At 41.6% G+C, this 14,319-nt stretch overlaps 1 long non-coding RNA gene across 1 annotated transcript; it reads left to right on the top strand.

Annotated features, from left to right (window-relative positions):
- Positions 1 to 3,777: 3,777 nt before the first annotated feature.
- On the top strand, positions 3,778 to 8,881 carry LOC145850413 (uncharacterized). Its single transcript, XR_014391623.1, has 4 exons — positions 3,778 to 3,912; positions 5,227 to 5,265; positions 5,349 to 5,408; positions 8,741 to 8,881. It is a non-coding gene; the product is annotated as an uncharacterized LOC145850413 (long non-coding RNA).
- The last annotated feature ends 5,438 nt before the right edge of the window (positions 8,882 to 14,319 follow it).

Genomic DNA, 14,319 nt, shown 5'->3' with positions numbered 1-14,319 from the left:
ATAATGACTAAAGTATTCCACCCTGAAACCATATAACTGTTGTGTAAATGTATGTGAGACTGTTTCTGCTTGGAATAGATTAGCACGTTGTGAAAAAAGTGCCCAAAGGTGGCAGGAGCTAAAATATTTCTTGATTATTATGTCCACGATAATACATTTAACATAACCCCAATGATAGGTTTCAGTCCGTGAATGTAGGACATGTAAGATGTGTTGTTTTTGACTATGTTCCCCGCTGGTGTGCACTCAGAATGGTGTGTCGTTGGGTCAAAGGAGAGATGAGGAGATGCAGCACTTGTACACTGAACAAAAATATAAACGCAACATGTAAGGTGTTGGTTCCATGAGCTGAAATAAAAGATCCCAGAAATGTTCCATATGCACAAAAAGCTTATTTCTCTCCAATGCTAGACTCAAATGTGGTTACATCCCTGTTAGTGAGCAGTTCTCCTTTACCGAGATTACACATCTACCTGACAGGAGTGGCATATCAAGAAGCTGATTAAACAGAATGATCGTTACACAGGTGCACCTTGTGCTGGGGACAATAAAAGGCCACTATAAATTGTGCAGTTTTGTTACACAACACAATGCCACAGATGTCTCAAGTTTTGAGGGGGCGTGCAATTGGCATGTTGACTGCTGGAATGTCCACCAGAGCAGTTGCCAGAGAATTTAATGTTTATTTCTCTTCCATAAGCCACCAACTGGCCTCACTACCGCACAACAATGTGTATGGTGTTATGTGTGCAAGCGGTTTGCTGATGTCAACGTTGTTAACAAAGTGCCCAAAGGTGGCAGTTGGGTTATGGTATGTGTAGGTATAAGCTACGGACAGTGAAAACAATTGCATTTTATCAAAGGCAATTTAAATGCACAGAGGTTCCCTGACAAAATCCTGAGGCCCATTGTTGTGCCATTCAGCCGCCGCCATCACCTCATGTTTCAGCATGATAATGCACGGCCCCATGTCACAAGGATCTGTACACAATTCCTGGAAGCTGAAATTGTCCCAGTTCATCCATGGCCTGCATACTCACCAGACATGTCACCCGTTGAGCATGTTTGGGATGCTCTGGATTGACATGTGTAACAGATGTTAAACGTACTCTCCTTGTGTTGTGTTTTGTTCAAATAAATCACCCCAGCCAGTGGTCCCAGTTGAGCATTATTTATTATCTGTTGTTAAATAGGAAACAGCATGTTAGTTGTGCCGGGCTTAATGATGTTGATGGCTGTCGATGGTAAAATCTGTAGCATGAAAACAACTGTGTTAGCAGTGGGCTTATGTGACCATTACATCGGTGCATGCTAGCATGCTAGCTAACACACTTATATACAGCAATCATATACCAAAGAACATCCCAGAAAGCCCCTCAATCCCTAACAGGTACCATATACCCACACATGTATAAATCAGCAATGTACAGCAAACTTGTAAACAAAATGTTAAAATGCACCAATAGAAAACCAGTATTCAGAACGTGACCCCTTGCATCACATTTTCATACTGGCGAGACCTGACGTTCGCTATCTCCCCTAATCTGCAAGTGGGGCCAATAACAACACGCCTTATTGTCATCGGAATTGAACCAACCAATAAGAATGCTTGAACATTAAATACACCTTTCTTTAAAGGCAAGTGGCAACACAACCAGCCCTGTTACACGTCACCCATTGAGCATTTTTGGGATGCTCTGGATCAATGTGTACGACAGCATGTTCCAGTTCCCACCACTATCCAGCGTCTTCGCACAGCCATTGATTAGGGACAAATTTCTTTCTTTCAATTGACTGATGTCCTTATATGAACTGCAATGTAATGTAGATATTCTTGCATGTTGCGTTTTATATTTTTGTTCTGTGAAATTGTGGATCCTAATAAATAATATAAATATTTATTATTAAATATGAGGCTATCATATTTGACCTTACTTGACTCCATAAAGTCACGGGGTCTAAATACTTTCCAAATGCACTGTACTGCTCTGTTCTGTGCTAGCTCTGGTCATGGGCAAAGCTAGCTAGGTTTGGCTCACACTAGCTCTGGTCCTGGGCATAGCTAGCTGGGTCTGGCTCACACTACCTCTGGTCCTGTGCATCGCTATCTAGGTTTGGCTCACACTAGCTCTGGTCCTGGGCGTAGCTAGCTGGGTCTGGCTCACACTAGCTCTGGTCCTGGGCGTAGCTAGCTAGGTCTGGCTCACACTAGCTCTGGTCTGCGCTATAAATTATAAGTACATAAATGTGCATAAATCAGCATATATTACCTAGCAACAATAATTGTAACTCTTGAACTGTTCAAGTTAGATACACCAAAACAACGTTCACAGGTTCAGGCTATCCTAACTTTAAATTCTTTAAAACTTGTATCAAACATAACTATATACATTACCAATCAAGTTTGGACACACCTACTCAAATCAAATCAAAACCTAGGAAGAAACCAAGAGAGGAACCAGGCTATGAGGGGTGGCCAGTCTTCTTCTGGCTGTATGAATGAATGTATACTCATTCAAGGGTTTTCCCTTGTCAAGAGTGAGCAAAGCTGTCATCAAGGCAAACTACTGGTGGCTAAGGTGGCTACTTTGAAGAATCTCAAATATAAAATCTATTTGTTTAATTACTACATGATTCCATATGTGTTATTTCATAGTTTTGATGACTTCACTATTATTCAACAAAGTAGATAATAGTAAAAATAAAACATTTACCTGGAATGAGTAGGTCTGTCCAAATGTTTTGACTGGTACTGTATATTTGCATACATTTCCATGAAATAACTCACCAGCAGTAAGTCTTAAACTGTTCAAGCGAGATACACTGAACCAACTTTCATATGTTCCGGCTATTTTAACTTTTCATCTACCTACCTTTTCAACTATAACCAGTCACCAGAATTACTATTGCAGACACTAATACTACTATAAGTTTTTTTCAAAACCAAACATACTTAAAACTGATTCGCTTTAAATAGTTATTTAAAACATTTAAAAAACTTCTACCATTACCACAAAATACTTTTAGAGTTAAAGCAAGTCTCATAAATTGTACTTCATGTACATTTTACCATCTATTTACTATTATTATTATTATTACTGCTGTTGAACAAATGTCCAAAAGGTTTTTGTCTTTGAGAAGTTAGGAGGGATGTGATGTTCATGTTAAATGGGTGTCTGCCCCCTTTAAGAGCCCCTGAGACTGGGATAAGGGAGAGATGACCAGATAGAGAAACCTGTATTTGCAAACAAAGGACAGAATGTACATTTGATATCTGACTTTTTAACTTAAAACAAATAACTTTAACTAGGACCTAAGTTCTCGCCAAGGATTTACTTACTGGTGAAAGAGTTATTTAATATTACACTTGTTGCCAATCCATGGGAGCATCTGCTAAATGACTACATTGTAATGTAAATTTAGTGCTATGTATATTATGTAGGTTATGTATTTGTTGTGTTGTTTCCTGTTTGGTCCCCGAGAAGAGTAGATCATTAGGAATCCTAATTAATGCTAAATATGAGGCCTTATTTGACCTTATTTGGTCATATTTGACATTATTTGACTCTACTTTCTTATTTGGATGGATACTACATGTACAAGTGGTTAGGGTTGGTTGGTAAAGGACTCTATTTTCAGGTTATTTCTGGTTGGGGTGTGGGTTACCGTGGTGATGTGTGTATAAGTCCATGGAGGTACAGTTCAAAGGGCTGAGGCTCCTCCTCCTCATTTGACTAGGCGTGCTGATTAGATCCACTAGTTTCATTTGAGATATCTTCATTTGATTGGACATTGCTTCTAGTGTAGGATAAACTAAATATTTGCTGACACTATTGGAAGAACAATGTGTTTCAGTTCAAATGTAAAGCAGTTTGTTCTCCTTATCATTGTTGGAATCTTCTTGCTTCTGGGGTATGTGTTTTTCTATATTTTATGTAATTACTATGCATGTGCTATGTGTGTATGTAAATGGTGTTATTTTGGAACAGCTAAATCTGTACTAAATAAATTGAAGTTGAATTAAAGTGATGTTATAGTACAATTTCATGTCAACTAAGTGTACTGAGTAAAGTATACTGACCCACCTAAAAGTGTTTGTAATACCCACCTTATCTACCCACCTTAAACTGTACTTGAAAGATTTTATTTGAGTGTTCTCTATATACAGTCGGTGAATTTGTAGTGGCACTGAAAGATAATTGCAAATAGTAATGTTGCTAGCATATCCCATGTATACTAAAGGTGCACTTTATCTAGCTTTGGTGTACTATGTCAGTATACTTTTCATGGTTGTATTTTTATATACTATGCATGTATTTAATGTTACTTAAATGGTGTTACTTTGGGACACCTACATTTAAAGTAGAATTCAAGTAGTGTTTTTGTACTATTTCATGTCAACTAAGTGTACTTTGCGTGCTAATTTGTCCCACCTTAAAGTATACTTGCAATACCCACCTCATAGAGGATCTGAACCAGAAAAACAACTTCACTGGTTGAAATCATCCCGTGGCATCAATATTAGTCAAACATTGATTCAAGGGCCAAAGTTGACTACAAAGTGTAAATAGCATAATTCTGGTCTTAATAAAGATAGTATCTTCCAAAGATTTGCAATATTTAGGGAAAACTATGATGTTCCTAAATCCTTGGATATTTTAGGGTTGGGTTTAAATTTTCAATCATGGCCAGTCTTGCCCACTAACAAGGGGCGGTAACAACTAGGGAGAATTGTCATGCACAGAGAAACAGCTAAGTGCATTCAATCCAATCACTCCCTTTAAGAGTGTGCTCCTAATCTCAGCTCGTTACCTGTATAAAAGACACCTGGGAGCCAGAAATCTTTCTGATTGAGAGGGGGTCAAATACTTATTTCCCTCATTAAAATGCAAATCAATTTATAACATTTTTGACATGCGTTTTTCTGGATTTATTTGTTATTCTGTCTCTCACTGTTCAAATAAACCTACCATTAAAATTATAGACTGATCATTTCTTTGTCAGTGGGCAAACGTACAAAATCAGCAGGGGATCAAATACTTTTTTCCCCTCACTGTATCTGACAAAGGTATTGATGTGAGTTTCTGTTCCTTTCTACACATTGTTTTCACCATATCAATTGTGGCAGGTAATGTCAGTCTCTGTAATAGCGTGTGGTTTCATAGCTTAGTGGGCGGAAATGTTTTCATGACAGACTTGAACTGATTCTCTCCTCTCTCCCCAAAGGTATGTGGTCTTCAACCACTTCAATGAAAGGCAAAACATGTAAGCTTAAGTTTCTGTTAATTTATTACACCCTAATGAAGCTATAATGTGATATGGATTTTCTGATTGATTCTTATTCACAGGGTTTGGTTTGACACTTCCAAAATACATATCCCAGTTGATGAGGACCAGAGGAACACCAGGTTAGTTGATATAAACTGAGAAATTCTGGCAACAAGTCATGGTACTTGATACTTTTAATAAACACTCCTTTCTATTTCCTTAATGTTACCCGTTAGATCATTTTCAGAGATGACATCACTTCTATGGGCTAGGTGGGACGGTAGCGTCCCACCTGCGGGACACAGCCAGTGAAATATCAGGGCGGCAAATTGAAAAACAACAAAATGTCATTCAGCTTTCTCAAACATACGACTATTTTAAACCATTTTAAAGATACACGTCTCCTTGATGTAACCACATTGTCCGATTTTAAAAAGGCTTTACAGCGAAAGCAAAACATTAGATTATGTTAGGAGAGTACATAGACAAAAATAATCACACAGCCATTTTCCAAGCAAGGACATGTGTCAATAAAACCCAAAACACAGCTAAATGAAACACTAACCTTTGACGATCTTCATCAGATGACACTCCTAGGACATTATGTTACACAATACATGTATGTTTTGTTCCATAAAGTTCATATTTATATCCAAAAACAGCATTTTACATTGGCGCCTGACGTTCAGAAAATATTTTGCCTCCAATACTGCCGGTGAATCAGCACAGCAATTTACAAAAATTCTCATCATAAACGTTGATAAAATATTAAACTGTTATTCAAAGAATTATAGATGAACATCTCCTTTATGCAACCGCTGTGACAGATTTCAAAAAGGCTTCACGGGGAAAGCACACTTTGCAATAATCTGAGTACTGCGCTCAGAAAAATACACCAGGCTATACAGATACCCGCCATTTTGGAGTCATTTAAAATCATAAATAGCATTAGAAATATTCACTTACCTTTGATCTTCATCAGAAGGCACTTCCAGGAATCCCAGGTCCACAATAAATGTTGTTTTGTTCGATAAAGTCCATAATTTATGTCCAAATAACTCCTTGTTGTTTGTGCGTTCAGTAAGCTAATCCAAATGTAGGAAGCGCACAGAAAATTTCACAACAAAAAGTTATATTTACGTTCGTTGAAACATGTCAAACGTTGTAAAACATCAATCTTTAGGGCCTTTTTAACCTGTTAGGGCTAGGGGGCAGTATTGACACGGCTGGATAAAAAAACGTACCCGATTTAATCTGGTTACTACTCCTGCCCAGTAACTAGAATATGCATATAATTATTGGCTTTGGATAGAAAACACTCCAAAGTTTCTAAAACTGTTTGAATGGTGTCTGTGAGTATAACAGAACTCAAATGGCAGGTCAAAACCTGAGAGATTCCTTTACAGGAAGTGGCCTGTCTGACCATTTATTGTCTTTCTTTGACATCTCATTCCATTACAAAGGATCTCTGCGGTAACGTGACACTTCCCACGGCTCCAATAGGCTCTCAGAGCCCGGGAAAAACCTGAATGTCGTCATTCCAGCCCCAGGCTGAAACACATTATCGCCTTTCTCAAGTGGCCGATCAAGGGACTGTGGGCTTAGGAGCGTGCACTGGCCGCCCCCGTCTTTGTGTTTTTTCCTCTGTTTGCCGAAAAGGAGATTCCCGGTCTGAATATTATCGCTTTTTTACGAGATAAATTGCATAAAAATTGATTTTAAACAGCGGTTGACATGCTTCGAAGTACGGTAATGGAATATTTAGATTTTTTTTGTCACGAAATGCGCCATGCGCACGACCCGGATTTACCATTTCGGATAGTTTCTGGAACGCACGAACAAAACGCCGCTATTCGGATATAACGATGGATTATTTTGGACCAAACCAACATTTGCTATTGAAGTAGAAGTCCTGGGAGTGCATTCTGACGAAGACAACAAAAGGTAATCAAACTTTTGTAATAGTAAATCTGATTTTGGTGAAGGCTAAACTTGCCGGGTGTCTAAATAGCTAGCCCGTGATGGCTGGGCTATGTACTTAGAATATTGCAAAATGTGCTTTCACAAAAAAGCTATTTCAAAATCGGACATATCGAGTGCATAGAGGAGTTCTGTATCTATAATACTTAAAATAATTGTTATGCTTTTTGTGAACGTTTATCGTGAGTAATTTAGTAAATTGTTAGTAAATTCCCCGGAAGTTTGCGGGGGGTATGCTAGTTCTGAACGTCACATGCTAATGTAAAAAGCTGTTTTTTGATATAAATATGAACTTGATTGAACAAAACATGCATGTATTGTATAACATAATGTCCTAGGGTTGTCATCTGATGAAGATCATCAAAGGTTAGTGCTGCATTTAGCTGTCTTCTGGGTTTTTGTGACATTATATGCTAGCTTGAAAAATGGGTGTCTGATTATTTCTGGCTGGGTACTCTGCTGACATAATCTAATGTTTTGCTTTCGTTGTAAAGCCTTTTTGAAATCGGACAGTGTGGTTAGATTAACGAGAGTCTTGTCTTTAAAATGCTGTAAAATAGTCATATGTTTGAGAAATTGAAGTAATAGGATTTTTAAGGTATTTGAAAATCGCACCACTGGATTACACTGGCTGTTACGTAGGTGGGACGATTACGTCCCGCCTAGCCCATAGAGGTTAACTTAGAACTTCAATAATATTCCAACCGGACGATTCCAGTGTCTTGAAAAACGTTTTGGAACACAGCTACCTCCTCACGTGAATGAGCGTAATTGTGGCCTGTCATTCTCTCGGTCATCAGACTCCAGGAGGTCTTGATCGCTTTGCTCTTGTCTCTGTGACATCATTTGTTTTAGCTCTATGGAAGAGGCTTCCGATTCGCTAGCAGGTTATTCATAAAACCAATATGATATATAAATTGGATATTCATAAAATCGATATGATATCGATATCAGCTTGAAAGAAATGTAGCTGACATCGATATAGAGTTTCCATATCGGTGCCCATCATTAATAATCAAATCAAATGTTATTGGTCACATACACTTATTTAGCAGACGTTATTACGGGTGTAGCAAAATGCTTGTGTTCCTAGCTCCAACAGTGCAGTAATATCTAACAATTCACAACAATACACACACATCTAAAAGTAAAAGAATGGAATGAAGAAATATATGAATATTATAATTATTGTTGTTGGAGTGGCATTGACAAAAATACAGTCGAATAGAATACAGTATATACATATGAGATGAGTAAAGCAGTATGTAAACATTATTAAAGTGGCCAGTGATTCCATGTTTATAGGGCAGCAGCCTCTAAGGTACATGGTTGAGTAACCGGGTGGTAGTTGGCTAGTGATGGCTATTTAACAGTCTGATGGTCTATGTAGCTGGGATAGATAATAGTTACAATAGATACAGTATGTGTATTATGTATCCTGTACAGCCATAGTTGTCATTAATCATTTTACTATGTCTTTCTATTTATACAGCCTGAGCCCATATTCAGGAGCAGAGTACAGAACATCGTCTCTCCGGAAAGGTGTGTATCAGTGGCAGTCTCTATGGGGGTGCCAAGGGGTTCAATTCTCGGGCCGACTCTCTTCTCTGTATACATCAATGATGTCGCGCTTGCTGCTGGTGATTCTCTGATCCACCTCTACGCAGACGACACCATTCTGTATACTTCTGGCCCTTCTTTGGACACTGTGTTAACAACCCTCCAGACGAGCTTCAATGCCATACAACACTCCTTCCGTGGCCTCCAACTGCTCTTAAATGCAAGTAAAACTAAATGCATGCTCTTCAACTGATCGCTGCCCGCACCAGCCCGCCCATCCAGCATCACTATTCTGGACGGTTCTGACTTAGAGTATGTGGACAACTACAAATACCTAGGTGTCTGGTTAGACTGTAAACTCTCCTTCCAGACTCACATTAAACATCTCCAATCCAAAATTAAATCTAGAATCAGCTTCCTATTTCACAACAAAGCCTCGTTCACTCATGCTGCCAAACATGCCCTTGTAAAACTTACCATCCTACCGATCCTCGACTTTGGCGATGTCATTTACAAAATAGCCTCCAACACTCTACTCAACAAACTGGACGCAGTCTATCACAGTGCCATCCGTTTTATCACCAAAGCCCCATATACTACCCACCACTGCGACCTGTACGCTTTCGTTGGCTGGCCCTCGCTTCATGCTCGTTGCCAAACCCACTGGCTCCAGGTCATCTACAAGTCTCTGCTAGGTAAAGTCCCCCCTTATCTCAGCTCACTGGTCACCATAGCAGCACCCACCCGTAGCACGCGCTCCAGCAGGTATATCTCACTGGTCACCCCCAAAGCCAATTCTTCCTTTGGCCGCCTCTTTCCTCCTTCCAGTTTTCTGCTGCCAATGTCTGGAATGAGCTGCAAAAATCACTAAAGCTGGAGACTCTTATCTCCCTCACTAGCTTTAAGCACCAGCTGTCAGAGCAGCTCACAGATCACTGCACCTGTACATAGCCCATTTGTAAATAGCCCATCCAACTACCTCATCCCCATACTGTATTTATGTATATATCTTGCTCCTTTGCACCCCGGTATCTCTACTTGCACATTCATCTTCTGCACATTCATCCATTCCAGTGTTTAATTGCTATATTGTATTTACTTCACCACCATGGCCTAACATTGCCTTACCTCCCTTATCTCACCTCATTTGCACATGCTGTATATAGACTTTTTTCTACTGTATTATTGATTGTATGTTTGTTTATTCCATGTGTAACTCTGTGTTGTTGTATGTGTCAAAATGCTTTGCTTTATCTTGGCCAGGTCGCAGTTGCATATGAGAACTTGTTCTCAACTAGCCTACCTGGTTAAATAAAGGTGAAATAAATAAAATCAGTATTTTACTGTGCCGTCGTTCACTATTTGGCTGGCTACCCAAACGCCATGCTCTTGGCCAAACGCTACGCCACGCCCATGGACGCTAGTTTCTTCATCGCAATGCGTCTGACTCTGAGTAGGTCAGTGACGATTTCCAGAACAAAAACACATTTGAACTTTTTTAAATTAGTGGAATTTCCATGTAGTTTTTAATCTACGTGGTTTCATCATGGATATAAACATGAGGTTTGTGGATAATTGATTTGGGGGTTGGTAATTAGGTAGTGGTGTGTCCTCCAGTGGCTGTGGGATTTAGTTAATTAAGACTAAATTAGAGGTTGTCTGTGATTGATGTCTGTTTACAACAGATTATGTAATGTCAGGTAAAACATTACACAGGTTGTCGTGATCTCTCACCGCAGATATCAAATTACACATGTAATGTTTATATTATTATTAAACCAGATTTTGTATAGATCATTGAATATCTATTGCACATATGAACATAATGATATCCCCTGATGTTGCAGACATCTGATTTGTAAGACTATGTTCGTGATGGAAAATGTCTGATGAGCAATGATACATCACAAAACACAATCCATTCTCATTGTGGTCAGTGTAGATTACATTAGCAACTTAGTCCAGTCACTGATCAATTGACAAGTCTTGATAATGCTACATGGCTACCTGCTACCAGCATGTAAATATATCACATTATCCCCCAAAGTGTTGGAGAGAAAGTTGCAGAGGGCATGGAGTTGGGAGGGAGGATGGGATACTTTTCACTCATTGGGTACTGTCGTGTCTTTGGCTATGCTGGATTAAGTGATATGACATGCTATTCTATAAAATATTTTCTCTGTAATTAATATTACCTGATTAAGCTAATCGGGTAAATGTTATTAACTAGAAAGTCAGGGCACCAAGAAAGAGTGTTTATAGAGCTGTTATCTTCCAAATAAACTTTTAAAGACCTAGTAATATTTTACATCAATAGCAGTCAATATTAATCGCCACCTTATTTCAGTCTCATCTGAAAGTTGTAAATTCTTGGTTATCTTCACAAACCCTGGCTAACAAGTTGAATCAGCAATACAAAATTGGGTTTATTTATTTATTTACTAAATACCTAACTAATCACACAGAATTACATATACACAGAATGCAAAGTATGTCATACAGAAAACGTCCCTGGTGGACGGAACCTGTATGACGGCTTGTTACACAAAGAGAGGGGGTTGGGCTTGAATGAAAGAGCGGGAAGACTGAGGAACAAAGGGAAAAGCTAAGCTTTCGTAAATACAGTATCTTATGCATTCTAACTTACTGCCCATTTGGAAAAGGGAAATGCAATAAATATTTACTCTGAGCTGCGCTTCGGTAGGTTGGTTGTAGATGCTGGTCATGTTGGCCAACAGAGATCTTCCTGTCCTCGGAAGAATGTCTCTGGTGGTAAATTGGATACGTCGTAGTATCGTCGTTGTGTGTTAGACTGGATACGTCGTCCGTCCTTTCCTAGCCCACGTGTACAGCTGCTGTTGCTAACTCAATGGCTAGGTCTCACTTCTTTAGTGAATAAGAGTTCAAAGTTCATACCATTCACAACCAAAGCTCACACTGAGGTTGGCTTAGTTCTGTAGTTGACGTGTTAGTCCTTTCAAACGTATGGACCGTCATCCTATCGTCCTCGGAACAGAAGGTTACATTTTTGTCAAGGGCTTATATAGTGGAGGGAGAGAAGGGTGTGTTTCATAGTTTATAACCCATGTCTCTTCACAGGGGCGAGCCACTGATTGAGCAGGGCTCTAACCTTATGAAAACCCAATTCTCTCATTTGGAAGCTAAAATTACATTTAATCTTTTCACAAATAGCTTCATATTCAAACATTTTAAATTGCACAACAATTCCATGTGAATCTGATAACTAGAATGTGTAGACTTTCCCAGATACAGTTTATGTCGTCCTGTCATCAGTCATAATGTCTCAGATGACAACCGAACTGACATCATATTCATTAAGTACCAACGCATATTTACAACTGGTTCTATTACCAAAATATGGTTCCTTTCCCCCCACTTGTTTGATGTTCCCAGACTCTCTATGTTTAACAAATGCTATTCAAGAGTCCTTCAGTAGAGTTAGAGAGAGAGGGAAGGGAGAAAGGTATTTATAAACCTTACCCACAGGCCAACGTCATGACAGTACAATAGATCCCACCTCTCCCCCAACACAAGGACACAGACCAACTACAAATGCCATCTCCACCCAGAAACTGCCAGCCCAGACCCAACCCCTTCCCCAACAAAAGGAAACAGACAGTTAATGATTCCACCAGACCAGCCATCAAACCCAAGATTCCAATCTCAATCAGACAAAATCCATTTATCAACATGCAAAACAGACAGAGACGCATACAAAGCTCTCCCTCACTCTCCATTTGGAAATGTTGTCACGACAGTGACGGATGGTGGTGCCCCTCCTCGGCCGGGCGGAGCTCGGCGGTCATTGTCGCCGGGCTACTAGCTACCATCGATCCCTTTTTGTTTCACTTTCGTTTGGTTAGGTCTAGGTAAGCACGCACCTGTTTTGGGTTAGTCATTAGTAAGGGGGGGTTATTTAGGTTAGCGTAGGATGTATGTGGTTGTACGTGATTGTGTTGCTTGTCCAGGTTTTTTTGTGTTCGAAAAGAACGTGTACTGAGTTTTCCCTTCTGCCAGTGGTTTATTTTGTTTGTGTACACCACCGCAGAATCTTTCAGGGCTGCGCCCCTATACTTTGTCGACCACGTACAGCTCTTCCAATAAAGAAGTGTGGTCACGAACTCTCTCTGTCTCCTGCGCCTGACTCTACCTCTCCTGTTCCTCGAGCCAGCCCGTGACAGAAATCACGTACCCAAACTTAATGGAGTCAGCAGGAGCTTCAGCGCCAGCCATGTCCATGGAGGAAACCGTAGACCAACACTCCACCCTGCTCCACCGGCTGGGGAACGCCATGGATCAGGTGTTGGCGCGCCTGGAGAGCTGGGACCGACGCGCTCTCGGCCCCCTGAACGCGGCAGGCCAACAGCCTGCGCCCCCACCAGCACCCACAGCACCCAGTACCAGTGGGGTGAAACTCGCTCCCCCCAGGGAGTACGATGGAACGGCCGCTGGGTGTAAGGGCTTCTTACTCCAGTTGGAGTTATACCTGGCGACCGTTCGTCCCTCTCCCTCGGGGGAGGAGAGCGTCAGCGTCCTCGTCTCCTGCCTCACGGGTAAGGCCCTGGAATGGGCAAACGCCGTGTGGGACAGTCCGGACTCAGCCAGGGACAACTACCCAGAGTTCACGGCTGTTTCACCTGAGGCAGGAGACGAGGAGCGCGCAGGATTTCGCTCTCGAGTTCCGGACCCTGGCCGCGGGAGCAGGGTGGAATGAGAGGGCCCTTATAGATCACTACCGTTGTAGTTTGAGGGAGGACGTCCGCCGGGAATTAGCCTGTCGGGACACGACCCACACACTGGACCAACTGGTGGATCTGTCCATCTGACTGGACAACCTGCTGGCCGCCCGCGGACGTCCGACCCGGGCCCTGCTCATTCCACCCTCCAGCCCTCCTGCTCCCACGCCTATGGAGATAGGGGGGGCAGCAGCCAGGAAGACTGGAGGGGGAGGTCGCTCCTGCACCTCATGTGGTCGCAGAGGGCACACTGTGGACCGGTGCTGGGGAGACTCCCCTAGGAGTCCAGAAGGCAGGCAGAGCGCTCCTTTGACACCTCAGGTGAGTCAGCACCAGCCTCACCCAGACCCCCCTGTCCGTCACATGTATGTGTCAGTTTCGTTTCCTGGTTTCTCCCCTCACTCCCGGTTTAAGGCGCTAGTCGATTCAGGCGCAGCAGGGAGTTTTATGGACCGTGGGGTCGCGGCTAAGTTAGGGATTCCCCTGGTCCAGTTGGACCAACCCTTCCCCGTGCACGCCCTAGACAGTCGACCACTAGGGTCAGGGCTGGTCAGGGAGGTCACTGTGCCTCTGGTTATGGTAATGCGGGGGGGGTCATGAGGAGCGGATTAGTCTTTTCCTCATCGATTCCCCAGCATTTCCAGTGGTTCTAGGGATTCCCTGGCTAGCCACTCACAACCCTAAGATTTCGTGGGGACAGAGGGCTCTTAAGTGGTGGTCAAATGAGTGCTCGGGCAGGTGCATAGGAGTTTCC

Source organism: Salmo salar, unplaced genomic scaffold, assembly GCF_965601325.2.
Source record: "Salmo salar unplaced genomic scaffold, fSalSal1 ptg000742l, whole genome shotgun sequence".
Lineage (NCBI taxonomy): Eukaryota > Metazoa > Chordata > Actinopteri > Salmoniformes > Salmonidae > Salmo > Salmo salar.
The sequence above is the reverse complement of the archived record's forward strand: the minus strand, read 5'-3'. Positions and strand labels throughout refer to the sequence as shown.